At 36.8% G+C, this 21,980-nt stretch overlaps 1 long non-coding RNA gene across 1 annotated transcript in view; it reads left to right on the forward strand.

The window, feature by feature from the left end:
• The first annotated feature begins 6,505 nt into the window (after window positions 1-6,505).
• The window catches only part of LOC139361801 (uncharacterized), a 39,818-nt gene continuing 24,343 nt past the window's right edge, over window positions 6,506-21,980 (forward strand). The window contains exon 1 of the long non-coding RNA XR_011619444.1: window positions 6,506-6,646. This is a non-coding gene — a long non-coding RNA (uncharacterized lncRNA). The remainder of the gene's footprint in view (window positions 6,647-21,980) is intronic.

Consider the following 21,980-nt stretch of genomic DNA (forward strand, 5'->3'; position numbering starts at 1 on the left):
CATCACACATTACTTGGCAGCTGCCTACATTTCCACATTCACCCTGTGTTATTTTCCCTAGCATATTCCAGGCATACTGACCTCCTTGTTCCTTTCACAGACCACAGAGCTCATTTTCTTGGGGACAAACACCTTAGAGCACTGGTTGTCATCTAAAAGCAGTTGGAATATAGTAATTAATAGATGTTAAATCAACACATATATTATTCATCCACCCATCTATCCGTTTCTTCCCTATTATGAGCATACTATGCTCCTGTTATAATTTGAGGATAAATTTTATTGGCATATTTGGAAAATGCCACAGTAAACTCTATAAAACACAAGCATTCACATCTAATAGCCTCTGTTTTTAAAGTTGTTCATTTCATTCCCTTAAACAGAAACACTTATTTGTTAGTTTAATGTTGTGGTTTGATTGTTTCCTTTAGACTATTAGTGTAATTGATTGGTGGAATCATGGTTGTGGGAAACCATAGAGCTTAATGGAATTTTTGAGGACCAGGAATTAAAATTCATCCTGACTTTATGCATCTATTATTTTTGACCCTGTACACATCCTTATCTAGAGGGTAAAATTAGTATAATATCTATATCAGGGACGAGCAAGTGTATGAAGCAGGGTGTCATGTAACTGTATCCTACTTCTGGTAAAATGGGGGTGGATATCAACTATGAAGAGGCAAGAAACACTAGAGCACTCATATTTTCATCTACTCTTTTACATTTTGGAGATCCATCGTATTAAAACATTTCCTCTATGTAAACTTTACTGCTCTCTAGAGGACCATTCAATTACATAAATAAAACTACCAAATTGTCTATTGATTACAAACACCAAAAGCACAGGTAAAGAGGAGTAGATTTTTGGAACACCAGATAGTTTAGAAGCTGAGAAAGCAAGATTGTGCCTGACAGTAAAGCACAGTGGCCAGGACTCTCTTTTTCTCTTTGTTGCAAAAGTTTGACAAACAAATTAAATAGCAAGACTTATTTTTCGTCCTTTTTCCAGGACTTGAAAATACTTACCACAAAACAATGGTAGTGTTAGAGTAGGTAGTCAGGCAGACCTGAGCAGGACAGGAGATGATCCCCTAACTCCCAACCAGGAAGGTCAGGTGACTGATGGTCAGTTTTTTTGTTTGTTTGTTTTGTTTTTTTGAAACAGGGTCTCCCTCTGTCGCCTAGGCTGGAGTGCCGTGGCATGATCTCGGCTCACTGCAATCTCCACCTCCCAGGTTCAAGAGATTCTCCCATCTCAGCCTCCTGAGTAGCTGCGATTACAGGCGTGCACCACCACAGCCCAGCTAATTTTTATACTTTTAGGAGAGGCAGGGTTTCATTATATTGCTCAGGCTGGTCTAGAACTCCCGACCTCAGGTGATCCGCCCACCTGGGCCTCCCAAAGTGTTGGGATTACAGGTGTGAGCCACCACACCCAGCCTGTTTTTAAGCTGTCTCTCTAAAATCATAATTGGGTGCAGCTAACACCAGGGGAAGGCAGTCTCCCAATGGACAGAAACACCTGAAACTGGTGATTAGCAGCCTCCCAATAAGATCTCAGGTGTTGGGCGAGTGGGCTCAAGCATACACACTAAAAGACAAAATGGCAGAGTTTAACTGGCCTATGACCTTCCTCTAGAAACGCTGGACTGGAAAGGGAAAAACGCCTCAAGTGAGCCTGTGTACAATGTCATTAAACACACTGTGCATGTGGCCCCTCCTAAGAGTTGACAGGCCACTGTGCACATGAACAGGCTGCCCCAAGGGAAGAATCAGGGAAGAAGAGATGGAGACTCTGGAAGAATGCCCATGTATAAAAACCTCAAGTCAAAGGTCAAACTGCACACTTGAAACTCTAAAGTCACCTTCTTTGCCCTCTTCCAACTGTACTTTACTTCCTTTCATTCCTGCTATCCTACTTTTTAATAAACTTTCACTTTCGATCTGAATCTTGTCTCCGTCTCTCCTTCTGCCTCATGCTGCTCAGTCGAATTCTTTCTTCAGGGGAGGCAAGAAATGAGATTGCTGCAGACCTGTATGGATCCACCACCAGTACCAATAGTTCCTATAAATTATTAATGATGAAGCATTTGCATATCCAAATTTCTTCTTGTAGCAGGATAATCTCTTTTCTCTGTATCAGACTCTTAGGTTTCAAAAACGTGAAATTAGAATTTTTAGTTGCAGGGGTAAGTCTACATCTCACCACGCACACTTTTATTTTGATACCTTTGAAAATAGAATAAGATGGTATTACTTCTTTTAAAAATCACTGAAGTATTCAAGTATGGAGCTACTCTAAACACTGGCTCATTGTTACCACCCGTATACCCCGTTGACTATATTCTTGAGAAAGCAACACAATAGTTCCATAGACTGTTTCTTTCCTTCCTTCCTTCCTTCCTTCCTTCCTTCCTTCCTTCCTTCCTTGTTTCCTTCCTTCCTTCCTTCCTCCCTCCCTCCCTCCCTCCCTCCCTTCCTCCCTCCCTCCCTCCCTTTCTTTCTTTTTTTCTTTCTTTCTTTCTTTCATAAAAACATAAATTAATCCTTCTGCTCTTAAAGCTTGAAACTTACATTTGTTTTACCTGTTTCTTCCTCAGGAAAGGATCCCCAGGCCTCTCAAAAAGTATCAAAGAACTGAAACTCACCAGATCATCACATCCAGACAGTGAGACACTAGGCCCTTCATTCATCATGATTGCTTCTTTACTCCTACGGAGTTCCTGTTTTCCCACACATAGTTACGTTTCTTCCCTGCTATATAAACCCGTAATTTTAGTCAGTGTGGAAGGCGGATTTGAGCTTGAGCTCCCATCTCCTTGGCTGCAGCACCTGATTAAAGCCTCCTTCTGTGGCAGGACTTGTCATCTCAGTCATTGATTTTCTGTGCAGCAAACAGCAGGACCTAGATGGAACCTGTGGTGTTTCAGTAACACATGTAGTAACTAACATTATCTGACATGCTCATTACATGTCTTTTTCTAATCCCACTTTTGCTATCGCCTCAATTTCCAATTGGAGATTATGTTGCATGAGGTAATCTGTTTTGAAAAAAACAAAAGGATGTTAGACTCTACCCACATGTGCATAATTTTCCACCCTAGAATGAGATCTTCCATACTTACTTGAAATAATCATATATATTAGTGTAAACAGTAGATTTAAAAAGAGATTAGGCTTAGGTTCTGTAAGGAGTAAATGGTTAATATGATTTTTGAAAATTGCTTTTTACAAGTGAATCACTGGTTCAAACATAGGATAAGTTAGAAATAAACAAAGTTACTACACTCTGAAAGTTAAGTGGTGATTTGGGTACACTTTGTAGTTTCCCCTGTACTAGGGTCCAGCCTCAACAATTAGATTTAATTTAGCGTTGCTGATGGAAGCCTTCTCTGAAAGGGTTGCTTAAATGGTTTCTGGGGTCAAGTAATAAAAGTTCCTTCTAACTCAGGAGTGAAGTGCTACTGAAAACTGGAACTCCCGATAATTTTATGACCTCAGTTCAATTCAGTTAGATAAAGTAAATACTTATGTATCAATCACACACAAAGTACACAGAAATTAATAACTGAAGAAATACTATTCTGAGAACATTGACACATAGGCACACCTCAGCTTTTTTGTTTTGTTTTTAGGATGCTATTGCCTTCAATCTATAGTGGTAAAACTACAACCATGCTTACCCAAATTTATCTCCCCAGAGGGTAGGTGCTGCTGTTTAATTTAATTAGGGAGAAGTAATTCTTACTTGGGCACTGGTATATTAATGATCATTCTTAAAATCTACCAGGATCAAGTAATTCTTTGACAAGAATTATTTATTTGTATTTATCAAATTTGAACAAAGATAACTGGGAAACACTCAATAAACACAGTGTTAAAGAAATTTCAGATTTTTAATATGAAATCAAACATTTTTCATTTTTCATCTAAGAGTGGACACCATTGTTGCTAAACATACTCTGTATGGGTTGAATCTTCCCAGAAACACCCAATAACTCCCTTTCCTTTGCCCTTTTGCCTCTTTAAGTTGGTGTTAATCATTTGCCAAATCTATGTTCCAGCCTATCTATGGCTCAGAGTCAATATTCATAATACATGGTGGTGGTGGTGGTGTGTGTGTATGTGTGCACGTGCGTGTGTTTGTGAGTCTTTCTTGATTCTACTGAGTTGATGTTTTATTTAACAATATCTTTGTCCAGAATATGTAGGTATTAGAGTTCCCCAGATACCTTCTACAACTTAAAATCAAGCTGCAATCACTCCAAACTTGCTGACCTATCTGCAAATTTTTACGCATATCTTTGCATATCTACTTGGTCATTTTCTTTCTTCTTGTGCTGCTGTTTTTCACTTCTCCATACTCATCTCATTTTTCTTCAGTTGTTTATATCCATATTAAGGTTTAAACCCTGAGGTTTATTCTTTCTCACTCTCTGAACAAAGAGAGAGATTCATCCAAAATTTGGAGAAAACCCATCACTGAAGCAGTAAACATTCGGCTTTGGGCAGTATTGCCACAGAGCACGATTATCAAACAGATAGTGTTTTCTGACACTTCTTCTTTCATTAGCATCTTTTTTTTGTTTGTTCTTTTTTTTTTAGTTCCCTAATTTAAAAATAAATATATGTTAATTATAGAAGAAATTAAATATAAAAAGTATAAGTGAGAAAATCAAAGTCATCCATATGCTTAACTCCTAGAAAGAGCCTGTTAACTTTCTGCTAAATTGCCTTCTGACCTTTTTCTAGTGTACATGAAGGCTAGTTTGTATATATATGAATATATTTAAATAAAATGCATTTGCATATACATGTACGTATACATACATTCACCATTCACATATATTTGCGTACTTGGGATCATAGTGTATGCATTTCTTTATCCAATTTCTTCCTCATTATATTGTGAATAATTCCCATGCCATTTAACCTTCTTTTTCTGTTTTTTTTTTTTTTTTTTTGTTGTTGTTGTTGTTGTTGTTGTTCTTTTTTGAGACAGAGTCTGACTCTGTCGCCCAGGGTGGAGTGCAGTGCCATCTCAGCTCACTGAAACTTCCGCCTCTCGGGTTCAAGCGATTCTCCTGCCTCAGCCTCCTGAGTAGCTGGGATTACAGGCATGTGCCACCATGCTTGGCTAATCTTCTTTGTATTTTTAGCAGAGACAGGGTTTCACCGTATTAACCAGGATGGTCTTGATCCCCTGACCTTCATGATCTACCCGCCTCAGCCTCCCAAGTGCTGGGATTACAGGCGTGAGCCACCACGCCCAGCCCATTGAACCTTCTTTATAAGTTTATTTAAAAAACTTCTTTACTACAAGATATAATATGTCAATTGCTGAAACATGGTAATCATGGACAAGCAAGTGTAAAGGAATAAATTCAGCAGTCTCACTGTCCAGAGATATCCTTCACATTTGCATCTATTTCCCTCTAGATTTTTGTGTATATGTTATGTCTATTTTATATCTATAAATGTTTTAAAATAAACATTAGTATCATATTGTACAAACTATTTTGTAACCAAACTTTAAATGTAATATATTTTGAATATTTTTCTCGCTTAATTTTTATGTAAATACCTATTTAAATAACTGCATAATAATCCAGTTCTTCATTTTTGAGCTTTTCTGCCAACCTTGCCAAGGTCACCATGATTAGATCTTCTATTTATTCACTGGCAGAAATACCATTTTGCAGATTTTTTTTTCATACTTTATGTTCTAGGGTACATGTGCACAACATGCAGGTTTGTTACATATGTATACATGTGCCATGTTGTTGTGCTGCATCCATTAACTCATCATTTACATTAGGTATATCTCAACATTTGCTCTTCATTGTAAATTTTGTGAGGTTCAGAAGAAAAAGGAGGGAAAAAATTTAGAATATATTTCAACTTTTCCTCCTTTCCTATTTGGAATTCGTTGTTGTATTATAAAATCTTCTTGTCCTTATTTGTCTTGCAGTATTTATTGAGTCATAAGGGTATTAAATTATTTATGGGTTAGTAGTTGATACTGATTAAATATTGTAATTTTATCCCTTTCCCTATAAATACAACTCCAATGTGTAGAGGCTTGGAGACACTACAAACGACAACAGAGTTGATTGAGAAATTGTAACAAAGCGATACAGGATAGGCAAGACCCCAAACTGAGGCTTAGCTTGGGAGGTTTCTTGGGTAAACCAGGAAAGAATTCAAGGGTGAGTCAGTGGTCTTCAACAGCAATTTTTGTTGAAGCAGTAGTGTACAACAGCAGCAGAGGTACTGCTCCATGAGGACCAGGGCTACCCTATAGGCAGTGTGCCCAAGATTAGCAGATCAGAGGCAGTTCTGCACTAATATTTATGCCCACTTTTAATTATATGCAAATTAAGGGGTGGCTTATGCAGAAGTTTCTAGAATGAGGGTGGTAACTTCCATGTTGTCAGGTCATTGCCATGGAAAGTTGCCATGGCAGTGGTAAACTGACATGGCACACTGGTGGGTGTGTCTTATGGAGATGATGCTTCTGCTCCAGACCTGTTGTAGCTAGACCTCAATTTGGTCTGGTTTCCAAGTCCCACCTGCAGAGTCAAGTCCCACCTCCTATCTCAAAAGCATAGTGTGGATTGTGTGTTTAGAGGGAGATGAGATGGTAAGAAAATCATAACACTGTTCTTGAACTTTAGGTTCAAGTGTTTCAAGTGGAATTAATCTATTAATGCAATAGGGAAGCTATGGAGAGGAGTAGTTGGTGGGAGGTTGGAGTAGGAGTGGGAAGAACACTTAACAAGGAGTGGTGCAGCACCCTGGGAATGTAACGATGGGTTATTGTCACCTGTAAGACTGACCCTTGAAAGAAGTGGTAGTCCAGAGTTGTAGCAGAGACAGATCTAGGCTTCACAGAGATTAAATCTTATGTCATTTTGTGTATCCTTATTAAGAAAAAAGATGATAAAATTATGATTGTAAAATTGAATAGGAAGTAAATATGTTTTTAAAATGTGAAACCATAACAAACTGCAAATTAAAAAATGCTAAAATATACTGCATCACAAAATGCAGAATAACCTAATATATTTATTAATTAAAGACCTAACAGACATCTATAATCATCTTTCCTGCATTTTTGGCAGCATACTCTTTGATTGCTTTTTTATATTATAAATATCATTGTACTATCATCTTCTGTGGAGAATAGAAAGATAATTAAGTCTTTCCTCTATCAAGGTTGATCTGAAATTGTTCCTTAATATTGATAGTTTAGAAAAGTTTATTTCTGCTTCATTATTTATTACTGATAATGTAAGATAATATTTCAGAATTGTCAAATATGAGAAAAGCTCTCGGAATTATTTTTCAAGTGTGAACAGAGAATTAAGAGTTTCTTTTGTGCAATAGCTAATCTTAAATACTGCTTAAATTCATGACATTCATAAACCATTCTGACCTTAGGGTCATCAGTGTTCTTGTTGTGGCATATTATGTTACCATCACTGATACAAGTTTTCAGGTCAAATCAGCAAGAAATTGAAATCTTTGTCCAATAGTTCATTTTTTATTATTGAGATTACTTGTAAAACTCCTCGAATCCATTTATTATTTCTACTTGAAATTTCCGTATTCCACTTAAAGATTACTTTGGTATAATATAAATTTGGTATAATATAAATTTTTTTATTGTTAAGTTTGCATTCCAAAGTTAGAATACTTTTTGCACATTTTCTTTGATTTCACTGGGAAGAACATTTATATGTAGCAGAGGCAAAGATCTTAACTGGACAATTCAGAGTTTTGACAAACATATATCCATGTAACCCACATCCTAATTGAGATATAGGTAATTCCATAAGCCCAAAAATTTCCCTTTTGAGCCTTTCTTGTCAATCTCAACCCCTAGCCCCAACTGTTTGTAGGCAAACATTTGGCTTATTTCTGACATTCATGGATTAGTTTTTCCTATTTGTGCTTCATGTAAATTATGTTACACAATATTTTCTCTTTTGCTCCTGATTTCTTTTACTCATAATACTATTTTTGAGAGTCATTCATGTTCTCACATATAACAAAAACTTCATTCCTTGTGTTAAATGGTTAGTAGAATTCCACTGTATACAACAACTTGTTTAACTCTTCTTCTGCTAAAAATGCAGAATCTTTACAAATGTAGTCAAAATAGCTTGTATCTGAAATACGAGCTATTTTGACTACATTTGTAAAATTGTTCCAGCACTATTTCTTGAAAAAATCTTCCCTATTAAATGGACTTTCTTTTAGATAAGCAACCATTATTTGAACAATTTGTCACCTGTCCAGTTTCACACTGTCTTGATTATTGTAGATTATGACCAGAGCGACTAGAAAGATTTTGGTACTAATATTTTTGTGTACATATTTTAAATTTCTCTTTGGTAAATGAGTGGAATTCTGTATCATAAGGTAAACATTTGTAAGTTAGGGTGTGAGAAAATACCCAACAATATTTCGAAATGATTGTAGCATTTTTCATCTTTTATCAGTACTATTTGTCTATCTTAAAGTTTCCATTTTAGTCAATGAAACTCTTTGTGTTTAATATGCATTTCTCTTATCCCAAACAATTATTTCCCTGATGATTAATGATGCTGGGGACATTTTAATATAATGTTTTAAATTAATTACTGGATCTTCCTTTTTGAAGTATCTGTTTAAATCTTTTGTACATTATTTTTGCATCTTTATATTGTTGTTAATTTGTAAAAGTTCTTTAAACCTTTTGGGTACAACTTCTTTCTCAGTATATGTATTGAACATAAAGTTTTCCCAGTTTCTCACTTAATTTTCATTTTTGTAATGATGAATTTTGAAGAGGAAAGCTTTTAATTTTGATTAAATTCAATTGATGATTATCTTATTTTTAACCTAATATATCATTGTCTTGTGTTCTTTGTAGCTTAATAGTTTTTGTTCACATAGATTTGGGTCTACGATTGCTGTTGAATTAATTTTTGTGTATGGTATGAGGTAGAGGTTCAGATTAATTTTATATAATAATTTATAAAGTTACTAAATTTTTGTTTTGCTGAAAAAGTATTTTATTTTCCTATTGAATAGTTGGTGTCTGTGTAAATTTATTTCCATGATTTCTATTTTGTCCCATTCATCTGTTTGTCTGATGTATACCAGTTATGCCTCTTGTACAGCAGTTATACCTGCTGTATGCTACCTTGAGTAACAGCAAAACTTGTAAGTTAATTTATGTGTCAACTTGATTCTTGGAATAAATGACCAGATAGCTGGTAAAACATTATTTCTGGGTCAGGCATGGTGGCTCACACCTGTAATCCCAACACTGTGGGAGCCCAAGGCAGGCAGATTACCTGAGATCAGGAGTTCAAGACTAATCTGACCAACATGGTGAAACCTCGTCTCTACTAAAATGCAAAAGAATAGCTGGGCATGGTAGAACATGCCTGTAGTCCCAGCTACTTGGGAGGCTGAGGCAGGAGAATCACTTGAACCCAGGAAGCAAGACTACATTGAGCCGAGATTGTGCCATTGCACTCCAGCCTGGGCAACAGAGTGAGACTCTATCTCAAAAAAAAAAAAAAAAAATTAATTAATTAAAAACTAACATTATTTCTGGGTGTGTCTGTCTTGGGGGTGTTTTCTGAAGAGATTAGCATTTGAATCAGTATATAGTGTAAACAATTTCTACCTTCACCAACATGGAGAATCATCCAATCTCTAGAGGGTCCAGACAGAAGAGCAGGTAGAAGAAGGCTGAATTTTGCTGTTTCTCCTTGAGCGAAGATAGCTTCACCTTCTCTTGCTGATGGACATCAGACCTCCAGGTTTTCAGGCTTTTGGAGGCCAGGACTTATACCAGTGTTGTCCATCACCTCAGCCTTGGGCCTCAGACTGAGAATTACACCATTGACTCCTCTGGCTATCAAACTTTCACACTCAGACTGAATTACTCCAGTGGCTTTTCTGGTTCTCCAGCTTGCAGACACCCTATTGTATAACTTGTCAATCTCCACTCCCATAATAAACCCCCTAATATATTTACACACATCCTACTGGTTTTTTTTTTTTTTTTTGAGAACCTTAACTGATACATCAAGTCATGTGAGTCTTCAACTTTATTATAATTATCTTCTTAATTTTTTCTGAAGAAAACCTGCTGACATGTTACTTGGGATTTTAGTCCATCTAAATATCATTTAGAAGAGTATTCACAGCTTAACAGTACTCAGTCTTTTTTTTTTTTTTTTTTTTTTTTTGAGGCGGAGTCTTGCTCTGTCACCCAGGCTGGAGTGCAGTGACGCAGTCTCGGCTCACTACCAGCTCTGCCTCCCAGGTTCATGCCATTCTCCTGCCTCAGCCTCCCGAGTAGCTGGGACTACAGGCGCCCACCACCATGCTTGGATAAGTTTTTGTATTTTTAGTGGAGACAGGGTTTCACCATGTTAGCCAGGATGGTCTCGATCTCCTAACCTCATGATCTGCCAGCCTAGGCCTCCCAAAGTGCTGGGATTACAAGTGTGAGCCACCACGCCTGGCCAATAATACTCAGTCTTTTAATTAATAAACATGACACATTTCTACACTTATTAGATATTTACATATCTATAGTTTTAGTGCATAAGTTTTCAGCTTGATGTAAAATTGTTACATATGTAATATTAGATTTCTTCTATGTATTTTATGTCTTCATTATAAATCGTAGTGTTTTAAAATTAATTTTATTTTTCAATCACTTGCTGGGATATTAGAGAAATACAAATACATTTTTATACGGGCTTTACATCTGACAAACTTGCTATATTCACTCATTAGTCCCACTAGTATTTTGCAGATTTCTTAAAATTTTCTATGGAAACAATAAAGTCTGTTATAAAGAGAGTTTTACTTCTTCGTTTTCACCACATTGCTAAAAATAGGTGAAGCAGATATTTTTGTGACTTATTCACTATTTTAGGAAAAACACTCAATATTTCATTATTAATTATGATGTTAGCTGTAAGTTTTATGGAGATGATGTTTATCAAGTCAAATATGTTCTATTCTTAGCTGAAAATTTTTATCAATAATGAATTGTTATTGACTTTGTATATATTTTTTCTGCATTGATTGAGATTATCAGATAGCTTTTCTTCTTTATTCTGTTGTTGTGTACTGGGCTGAATAGAGTCCCTCTGAAGTTTATGTCCACCGGGAAGCTCAGAATGTGAACTTATTTGGACAAAGAATCTTTGTAGATGCAAACAAGTTAAGATGAGGTCATACTAAATTCTAGTGGAGCCTAATCCAAAAACCAGTTTCCTTATAAGAAGATGAAATCTTGACACAGCAACACATAAAGAAGAAGGCAGTAAGAAAATGGAGGCAGAGATTGGTATAATGTTCCTACAAGCCAAAGAATACCAACAAATGCCAGCAAGCACCAGAAGCTAGGAGAAAAGCATGAGATAGAGTCTATCTTAAAACCTGCAGTATTAACCATGCCTTCTGACACCTTCGTTTTGGTCTTCTAGACTCCAGAACTCCAAGAAAATAAATTTCTGTTGTTTTAAGCCAGTCTGTTTGTGGGAAATTATGACAGCTCTAGGAAACTAATGTGAACTTTGGTATTAGTTTCTTATAATTATCATTCCCATAGGTACATCTTCCTGTGAGGCAGATTCTAAGGTAGATATTTATATGTGGGATTTAAAAAAAAATCAACACTGTGGGAGACTAAAGAAAACAGGAATGGTCAGAGAGAGACATTGGACATTGGGCTTTGGTGCAGTCACAACAAAGGACTCATTTAATCCCACAAGCAGCTCTGGAGTAGGATGATATTTAGAATTTTCCCACATTAAGGAAAGGAGTCCAGGCTACATCAACTACTTAATTCTAGAAGCTTGAGCAAATGAGTTCTTCACTCCTTAAAGAATTAGGGAATGTGAGCAGCAGCAAAGCATCTAGTGAAGTCCACACTATGCACTACTCTGATCCATTTGTTTGTATTATTTCTGGGAGCAACTCCTTCAAGATTCTGGTAGGGCTGTCTTCCTGAGAGAAATTTGTAAGAGGACTGCTGGTGGGATACATTGCATCCTCTGCAGCTGCAGCTGGTATTGAGACTACAATTGATGCTCATGATTTATTATTTATTTATTCTGTTATCCATTCATGGTTAGTTCCTCTGAAATCAAATAATTCAGACCATAATCCATGGGAGAACTTAGCCCCTAGTCACCATGTGACTCAGGTTGTGGCTATTGCACTTCTTCTTATATCATTTAAATGAGAGCAAAGGAATAAAAAGGAACACCCAGTGGGCTCACCTAGCTGCCAGTCTTAACTTCCTCACGTTGTGAAACAGCAGCCATACCTGCTCCTGATGCACAGGATCAACTGTACTTGTTAAATAGTGACGGCTTTGTTTGCAAGCTGATTATCTCAACACAGAACCTAAAGTGCACAGCTGCCAGTCACAGGTTGAAATTTATATTTTTTAATTAATTTATTTATTTATTTTTGAGACAGAGTCTCACTCTGTCGCCCAGACCAGAGTTCAGTGGCGCCATCTCGGCTCACTGCAAGCTCTGCCTCCCAGGTTCACGCCATTCTCCTGCCTCAGCCTCCCAAGTAGCTGGGACTACAGGCGTGCACCACCATGCCCAGCTAATTTTTGTATTTAGAGACGGGGTTTCACCATGTTGGCCAGGATGGTCTTGATCTCTTGACCTTGTGACCCGCTCACCTCGGCCTCCCAAAGTGCTGGGATTACAGGCATGAGCCACCCTCCTGGCCAAGTTTTGTGTTACTTAACAACAAAGATTGCTTTTTCCTCTAGTTTCCAGTAATATGTTCTTCATTTCACTCTAAGACCTCAATAGAATAGACTTTATTGTCCATATTTCTATATTTCTGCCAACATTGTGTTCACACGGATGTAGTCTCTAAGAAGACTGAGGCTTTCTCTACAAATCTCCTCCTTTGCTTTTGAGCCCTCATGAGAATCATCTGTAACAGCCCGTTCACCACAATGTAGGGTTTTTCTAGCATACAGCTCAAAATTCTCCCAACCTCTACCTATTACTCAGTTTCAAAGCTGCTTCTACATTTTTAGGTATTTGTTATAGCAGAACACTTACTTCTTAATATGAAAGCATGGACTAAATCTGTCTTAGCTCATTCAGGCTGCTGTAACAAAATACTGTAGACTAGGTGGCTGACAAACAACAGAAATTTATTGCCCATAGTTCTGGAAGCTGGGATGTCCAAGATCAAGGCACTGGCAGATTCAGTGTCCACTGAGGACCCATTTCCTGGTTCACAGATGGCACTCTCTCACTGTGTCCTCCACATGGTGTAAAAGGGCAAAGCAGCTTTTTGGGGACTGTTTTATAAGGGCACTAACTCAATACATGATAGCTCTGTCTTCATGATCTAATCACCTCCCCTAACCCACCTTCCAATAGCATCATCTTTGTGATTAGGTTTCAATACATAAATTTGATGGGGGGTAGGACACTAACATTTATACCATAGCAACATCTTTGCTATTGGAGACATTATATCATATAAGGATCACTCATAGGAGTACATACTACATCTTGGAGGATGGTTCTCTCCCTTTCAGGGTATCATCTTCAAGCTGGTACCTGAATTGTGTCATCAAATTCTATTCTCTAGCTTTATCAGGCCAACAGCTTTGGTTGATACAGTATGTGATGGGACAACTTGAACATTATGGTCACAAGCCCACAAATCTTTGCTGTGACGTTTGCATCTTTTTTGTTATAATGTTATTAGGACCCCATGCTGTTGGATCAAATATGCTGAAAGTCTCAAACAATGGTTCTGTGGGCAGAAAAGGCAAGTAAATCCATACACAGAATATATATTGTATCCAGTCAAAATAAATCTCTTGACTCCTCCAGAACTGAATTTCAAAATACCATCAATAGGCTGGTTAGTCACCTTGAGATGTGGTGTCTGTCAAGGATTCAGCATTGGTCTCTGTTGCTGGCAGGTTGGGCATTAGACAACAGCAGTATCTCCTAACTTGGTGAGTCTATGCCCATGATATTGGACCCAATTGTAGCTTCCATACCTGCCGCCATGCATCCTTTGTGCTAGCACTAGTTGTTTCTGCCTCTTTAATGAAGAATGCTCTCTGGAGAGCCTTGAAATGACATCAAAAGATTGTCACATTTGCTGCTGATTTTTAATTTTTTATTATCTTCCTTTTTTATTATTCATCTTTTTTATTAATAATAATAATTACTATTATTAGCTTATACCATAAAATCTCTCCTACTCTAGTATTGCAGATTTTATTTAAAAAGAACATGTGGCTGAAATGAACATCTGTGGGCTGGGTGTTCAGGTATTGCTGGGGAATATTGGATGAAGCTATGATACCAACATTACTGGGGAGACAGCCTCCTACTCCTACCCATTTTGTCTTTTGGAGTGAGAGAATTTGTGTTTAAATTGAGTTTCACTATGTGCCTGGGGCTCACAAAGAAAAACCTAATACATGGTGTTATTTTGTTACTTATCTCCCATCTTATCAGAAAGAATGACTATGCAGAAGGGAATAAAACGTTATGGGAACTTCAAGTTTCTTTTTATTCATTTGCTTTTAAGCTTAGTATCAGACTGATCTTTCCATCCAACTAAGTATCATTAGCTAGTAGACTGAGTACTCCCTAGGCTTATCATCTGGGGAGCAATTATCACTAAATGTAGCTAATACAAATATTATAAATTCAACAAAAAGCTACTTCCAGTGAACATCCTTGTTATGTCTCTATATGTGTAGGACTTTAGAAAACTAAGAGCCGCAAGTTCCATTTGTATAAATTGGAAAGGATATTAACCGTAGTGCTGAATTTATGTAACACCTTGCTGCTGAATTCATACCCTGAGTATCACAAGATTAAGGGACTGAACAATGTTCAGAAAGTAGGCAGAAGAGACCTATTTGCATAAATACGATTTGATCAGAGATAGAATTTTCCTTTAGTGGAGTGCCATGCTAAGTGATTATCTGAGTCACTAGCTCAGATCTATGGGAAACCAGGTTTGATTCTTGTGTGACTGAACCCACAGTGGCTCTTCTAAGGCTGAGCCTCAGGTACAATATGCTGTAGTAAATCTGGACCCCCTTTACAATGTTATTATCTCCCCCACTGGTTTAATTTATGTATTTAATTTTAGTTTCCAGGGTACAATATGGCTAATCACTGGAGAACTGCAGAACCTTACAAGTGAAATTTTTTGCTTTTATAATTTGTGGCACATCAAGTATAATAATGTACATTTAATTTCCTCAAAAAAGATAATTATGCTAATAGAATTATTTGAATAAAAATTTGTACTTTGTGCTGGATTGTGTTCTCTACCTACTAATTTATATTAATGCAAGTCAATATGGAATTTTATGTTTTATTTTTTTGAGACAGAGTCTGGCTCTGTTGTCTGGACGGGAGTGCAATGGCATGATCTCAGCTCACTGCAACCTCCGCCTCCCAGATTCAAGTGATCCTCCTGCCTCAGCCCCCCTAGTAGCTGGGATAACAGGCATGTGCCACCATACCTGGCTAATTTTCGTATTTTCAGCAGAGTTTTAGTCGAGGTTTCACCATGTTGGCCAGGCTGATCTCGAACTCCTGACCTCAGTTGATCTACCCGCCTTGGCCTCCCAAAGTGCTTTTACAGGCGTGAGCCACTGAGCCTGGCCAGGAATTTTTAATAAGCCAGTTCAACCCTGAGCAAACCTGGGAACATCATAGAGATATCACCCCCTCTCTTAAAACCGACAGGTAAGAAATGTCTCATAGAACTGAAGGTCTAGTATTCCTATTAGATAAAACTTCATAGGAAATATTGTTTAGATCTAATTTGTAACACAGACAATTTGGAAATATGGACTTTGGTGGAGGGAGTAAACATATTTGTGGAAATCTGGGACCAAGCGAGCTTTTTTTTTTTTAAAAAAAAAACAATTTTCGGGCCGGGCGCAGTGGCTCACGCCTGTAATCCCAGCACTTTGGGAGGCCGAGACGGGCGGATCACGAGGTCAGGAGATCGAGACCATCCTGGCTAACACGGTGAAACCCCGTCTCTACTAAAAGTACAAAAAAAACTAGCCGGGCGAGGTGGCGGGCGCCTGTAGTCCCAGCTACTCGGGAGGCTGAGGTTGGAGAATGGCGTAAACCCAGGAGGCGGAGCTTGTAGTGAGCCGAGTTCGCGCCACTGCACCCCAGCCTGGGTGACAGAGCAAAGACTCCGTCTCAAAAAAAAAACAAAAAAAAAAACAAAAAAACAAACAAACAAAAAAAACAATTTTCTATTGGTTATGAAAAACAAATAAGGTTTTTTGCATGCATGAACATTTTGTGGTGAGAAGTCTTCTCTTTATTTTAATTGTTTAAGGAAGAGTCTTTTTTAAAAGTTATATTCAGACTGCCAATAGGTTCTATATAGCCACAGTAGCGTATGATGGTTGAGGGAGTGTTAGATTAATATTAACAACCAAGCACCTTGGGTCTACTGCTGCCATTGTTACTTGCTTATTCTACATGAGAATTACATTTGTTTCATTGTTTAATTTTTTAAGGTAATACCATCCATTTAGGGAAACCTAAGACTTCTGAGTCACTACTGGATGCAAAGTATACAATTAATGTGCTTGAATGGAAGGACAGTTCTAATCACTGGTCATTGGAGTGCAAAATCTCTGTAGGGAATTGTGATTGGATTTTATTGCTGTGTTATTAAGGTAATTTGGGTTGTGCTTGTAAATCCATGCCTATCTTTGGACTTGCATGAGTATCCTTGAACAAAGGATGAGTAAATCGTATTTTTATTTCTGTTGAGTTAAACTTTCCTTTTCGATGCTGTTGTTAGTCCAGCAAAATTCAATGATTTGGTGAATGTGTACATTATGTGCCTATTGCAGGCTTACTGTATGCCAGGTGTTTTCAACTTATGGTGGAAACTATGATAGTAGAGCCAGACCGAGTGTCTGACTTCATGGAGTTATTATACATACATTATCACAAATATAAATGGCTTACGATTAGAAATATCTATTATTTTACTGTCCACAAATGTAATAAGCTCTTAGGGCAACATCCAAACAATCCAGAACTATAAATAAACTCTTCTATTACTGCTACATCTGAAGGTCATGATTAAGAGAAGTGATTGGTGGTATACAATCAAAAAGACTCAGCTTAAAATTGTGCCTGGGATATGAATTAATTCTATGTTTTTGACAAATCACTTCCATTTTTCTGAGTCTTACTTTCATCATCTTGTAATAGAAACAGTTATAATACCTACCTAATAAGATGGCTGTGGCAATGAAATGAAATGAAATATGTAAAGAGAATGACAATGAGAAGCACATAATGTGCATTTAATAACTAGAACTGTTGTAAAGATAGCAAGTTTGTAAATAGCATTAGTAGGCTGGGCGCGGTGGTTCACGCCTGTAATCCCAGCACTTTGGGAGGCTGAGATGGGTGGATCACAAGGTCAGGAAATCGAGACCATCCTGGCTAACGCGGTGAAACCCCGTCTCTACCAAAAATACAAAAAATTAGCCGGGCATAGTGGTGGGTACCTGTAGTCCCAGCTACTTGGGAGGCTGAGGCAGGAGAATGGCGTGAACCCGGGAGGCGGAGCTTGCAGTGAAGCAAGTTCGTGCCACTGCACTCCAGCCTGGGTGACAGAACCAGACTCTGTCTCAAAAAAATAAATAAAAATAAATAAATAAAAATAAAAATAAAATAACCTTTGTAATTATTTCAATGTATGTATCCATTGCATCATTGCATTTTAAAACAATCTACCTCAACTCAACAGAAATAAAAAATAACTATCCTGCAATTTTTGGAAAAGCTCAAATCACTGCAATTTAAAAAATTATTCCACTATCATGGCTCACTTAATCTGTAATGGAGGAAGTGCTTCCATGGCTCTTTAAAACTGGACAATGTGGCTGGTGATGCTGAAAGTCTTAGTTTTCTAGAAATAGAAATAAATTGTAGAATTAGAATGGTGATAAAACCATCTTATTTCAGAGTTAAGAAAACAGGCACAGGGATGGAAAATAATGGCTATAGAAACATTTTTATTTTAGATTTAAGACTTTATGTTTTCAGAACAGTGGTAGGCTCACCTCAAAATTAATAGGAAGGTACACAGATTTCCCATATGCCCCTGTACCTACATATGCACAACCCCTTCATTATCAACATCCCAACCAAAGTGATATACTGGTTACAACTAATGAACCTACTTTGGCACATCATCATCACCGAAGTCCACAGCTTACATAAGTGTCCCACTTGGTGTTGCACATTCTGTGGGTCTCAAAGACTTATTTTTTTTCAATTATCTTCTCGTAATTTAAAATTTGAAAGAAAAAATATAATTTTCCTTAATATCTTTTAGACACTTATTTAATTTCATGCAATTCTCTTTAAATCCACTAAACACAGAAAAAGTTGAGGTAAATCTATGTAAACTCACTAAACTCTGGTGACATTCTCATACCTTTGCTTGTGCTACTATGATGTTGGAATTCTGGCCTGTTGTTCATGGAAAAATTCCTGCCTTTCTTTCTTTGATGATATTTATAATTATTTATTTTTCTTCTTTTTTAGCATGTGACTTCAAATAAAAATCAGTGATGGCACCAAGCCAAGATTTGAGACATTTCATAAAATTAAGACTCATGTGATCTATTCTCAAAGTGTGTAGTCAAAGTCACTGTTTTCCGATAAGGAGTTCAGTGCTCTTTAAGTCAGCAATGTTGGCCTTTCATCTTTCAAGTTCACTTGTTTACCTATATATCACATCATAAAATTAATAATAAATTAATACTAAAGAAAGTGCTGTCATGGTTCTGGGTCTTTATGCTACAGTGGAAGCTAGTTATATTCTAGCTTACGGAAAATTCTGGGCTTTTAGTATTGTCTTTGTTTAATGAGCTCACAATAGAATTACCTGTTCTTTGGAAAATTGTGGGTTTTTTTAAATTAATTGTTCCTCTAAATTATCTTATCTGAGGTTACTCTGACCCTGGAAAGTTAATTGTTTCTTTCTCTGTGTTCCCATAACACTCTGCTCTTACCATTATTGTAGCATATTGTTGTATAACTATTTTTTTTTCATTACCTGTGTTTCCCACTACACTTGGAGCCACTTGAGAGCGGAGACATTATATCTTTTATTGTTACTAGACTAATATCGAACTCCAGTAAAAATTCAGACTAGACTTGGTCCATGGTAACATCATGTACATAAACATATTTCCTGAAGTTTATTATTAAACTATATATGTCTCATATTTGGTTATACTTAAGATGTTTGGTAATAAGATATCACCTCTCACATTATTGAGTGCCTACTATTTGTACCAGTTTGGGGCTAAATATCACAACACCACCTATATCTACACCCTCAGTTTTTATATTATGAAGATTTTACTCAACACAGTTTAGAAACCTGTTCTGTTCCACAAAGTTACTGAGAAATTATAATAGGAAATCATAATTTTTAGACTTCAAAGCCATTATTCTATTATATAACCTTGTGGCCACACATCAAGGATCTGGTCAAGGTTTGGAAAAGAGAGGCAGTGAAAATGGAACCTGAAACTTTCTAAAAGAACAAGGTATGTCATAATTGCAAGAAAATAAAGTTTTACCTCTAATAGAATAGAAAAAAAGAAATTTCTTATGTCACATCCTTAGTGATGTCATTAATCTGTTTGTGCTGCTATAATAGAATACTTGAGACTTGGTAATTTATAAAGTACAGAAAATTATTTCCCACTGTTCTGGAGGCTGGAAAGTCCAAGAAGAAGATACTGGCATCTGGTTAGGACCTTCTTGCTCCTTCCTCACATTGGCATAAGAGCAGGAAAAGAGAACTCACTCTAGAGAGCCATTTTATAGTGGCGTTAATCCATTCATGAGGGTTCTGCCTTGCATTAGGCTTCACTTTCCAACATTGTTACTTTGGAGATTAAGTTTCCAATACATACATTTGGAGGAGACAAAGACATTCAAACCATAGCAGTGACCACTTACTCATCAATTATTTACTGTGTACAACAAGTCAAATATTACACTGGGACACAGAGGTTAATGAGGCGCTGTCTCTGATTACAAGGGAAGATCAGTACATTAATGGAAATGGAATAAAGTCACATACATTTCCTGGTATAGGGATCATAAGTCTCTATGATGTAAATATGAGACAGTGTAAAAGGGTATTAAAAAATATGAACATTTGTATCAGAAAGACATGAAGTTAAGTTCTGACTGTTATTCAAATAACTATAAGATCTTAGGCAAGTTATAAACTTCTCTTAGTATTAAATCCTTCAGTTCTAAAATTGATGGAATAAAATAACTTATACATGTGACTTTAAAATACTACATCTATATCTTGCATATAGAAAAGTACTTATTATTATAATTTATTGTGTATAGGTTATACTAGTTACACAATGTTAAGTAGTTGCTTAGTAGGTAGACAGAACAAAGAATTTTCAAAGCCGCAGTTTATGAGAAAGAAAGGAAGTGGTTTCATGGTTTCGTTTTTCTTGATTTTTTAAAAAATAAAACAAAATAAATATTAGAAGCTCTCTGATAAATAGCGTACATTGGATTTATAAAAGTTTCCAAAGACCAAGTTCCCGGCCTAAAGGAAATAAGAATATGTGTAAAGACTTTTTCACAAAACCAGACTTCATCTGCACGCATTTAGTTTGAGGTTGATAGAAAAAGTGAAGGACACTTTAAGTCCATGCATTTCTAGCTAAAATATTTTGCAATCCGCTGTGCTTATAGAATTTGGGTAAAATTGCCAGTTAATGTGTTGGCAAATAAGTAGCATTTTGTTTGCTTTTTCTAACCCAGTTAAGTACCGAATGACTAAACATTTCAAGACAGTCAGTAATGGGTAGTAGGCAAGGGTAAGGAGTAGAAAGCACCTAGTCATATTATTACATTGATGTGGCTGATTAGAATCTATTCAAAAGAGCTATGATGAAACAAACACATGCTTACAGAATCTATAGTGAGTGAACCTTCAATAAGCACAATTCATTATGTAACATCCTCTAGCTATGCATTTAATACCCAATGCATAGTCCCATTATTATTTCACACTCATTTAAAGTTGAACTTGCATTGTGACAGTAATCTTCAAAAGGCACCAAAGGAGTTCCTGTGTTTGATTAAGCAAACAAAGTATTTTGAATTTTTTTAAGTGATAGAATATTTGTTACTTGCAAAAGGACAATCTTAATTCTTACCACTGTGATAGCAACTTAGTCCCTGGGTCTGGTTGATTTCATCTCCAACCTTTTATACCCTGTCTGTAGTTAAGATTCATTCATGGGCTTCCCTTAGGTGTTAAAGCCTATTGTCCAATTGTTCAAAGTATTAAAAAACCTTTTGCCCCCAAAATATAAGTTCAAAGTAGCTTTTCTTTAGTTCCGAGGCACTGATCTTTTCCCTACTATATTCAGAGATTCCGAATAACTCCCTTACTTCATTTATGTTTTTAACTTGAAGTTACAGACCTTGATCGAGTGTCTACTAGTCATTTTTTGTGACCTCCTAGAGAGATATTCTGCCCTCTCAGTATTTCCCTACATTTTATCATTGAACCTTTTTTTGTCATTTTTGCCACCTTTTCCCCTCCAGTTTCTCCTGTCCCTTTCATTAACCTGCAGGGGCTTGTGCTGCACCACAATATCTGTATTGATGTCACACTAGGACTAGGTGGCCCTTTCTATTCATCTGCAAGGAAGCTTCTTTATTAAGTCCTTGTATTGTTAATCTACCCGCTTCGTATTTTTCTTTCTCTGTAATGCTGGCAATGTTCAGCATTGACTTAAGAGGCTCACGTGCTAAAAAATCACATTTCAAAGCTATTCAGAATTGTGTTTTTTCACTTAGGGTGAAATTCTATTG

Source organism: Macaca nemestrina, chromosome 2 (genome assembly GCF_043159975.1).
Source record: "Macaca nemestrina isolate mMacNem1 chromosome 2, mMacNem.hap1, whole genome shotgun sequence".
Taxonomy (NCBI): Eukaryota; Metazoa; Chordata; class Mammalia; order Primates; family Cercopithecidae; genus Macaca; species Macaca nemestrina.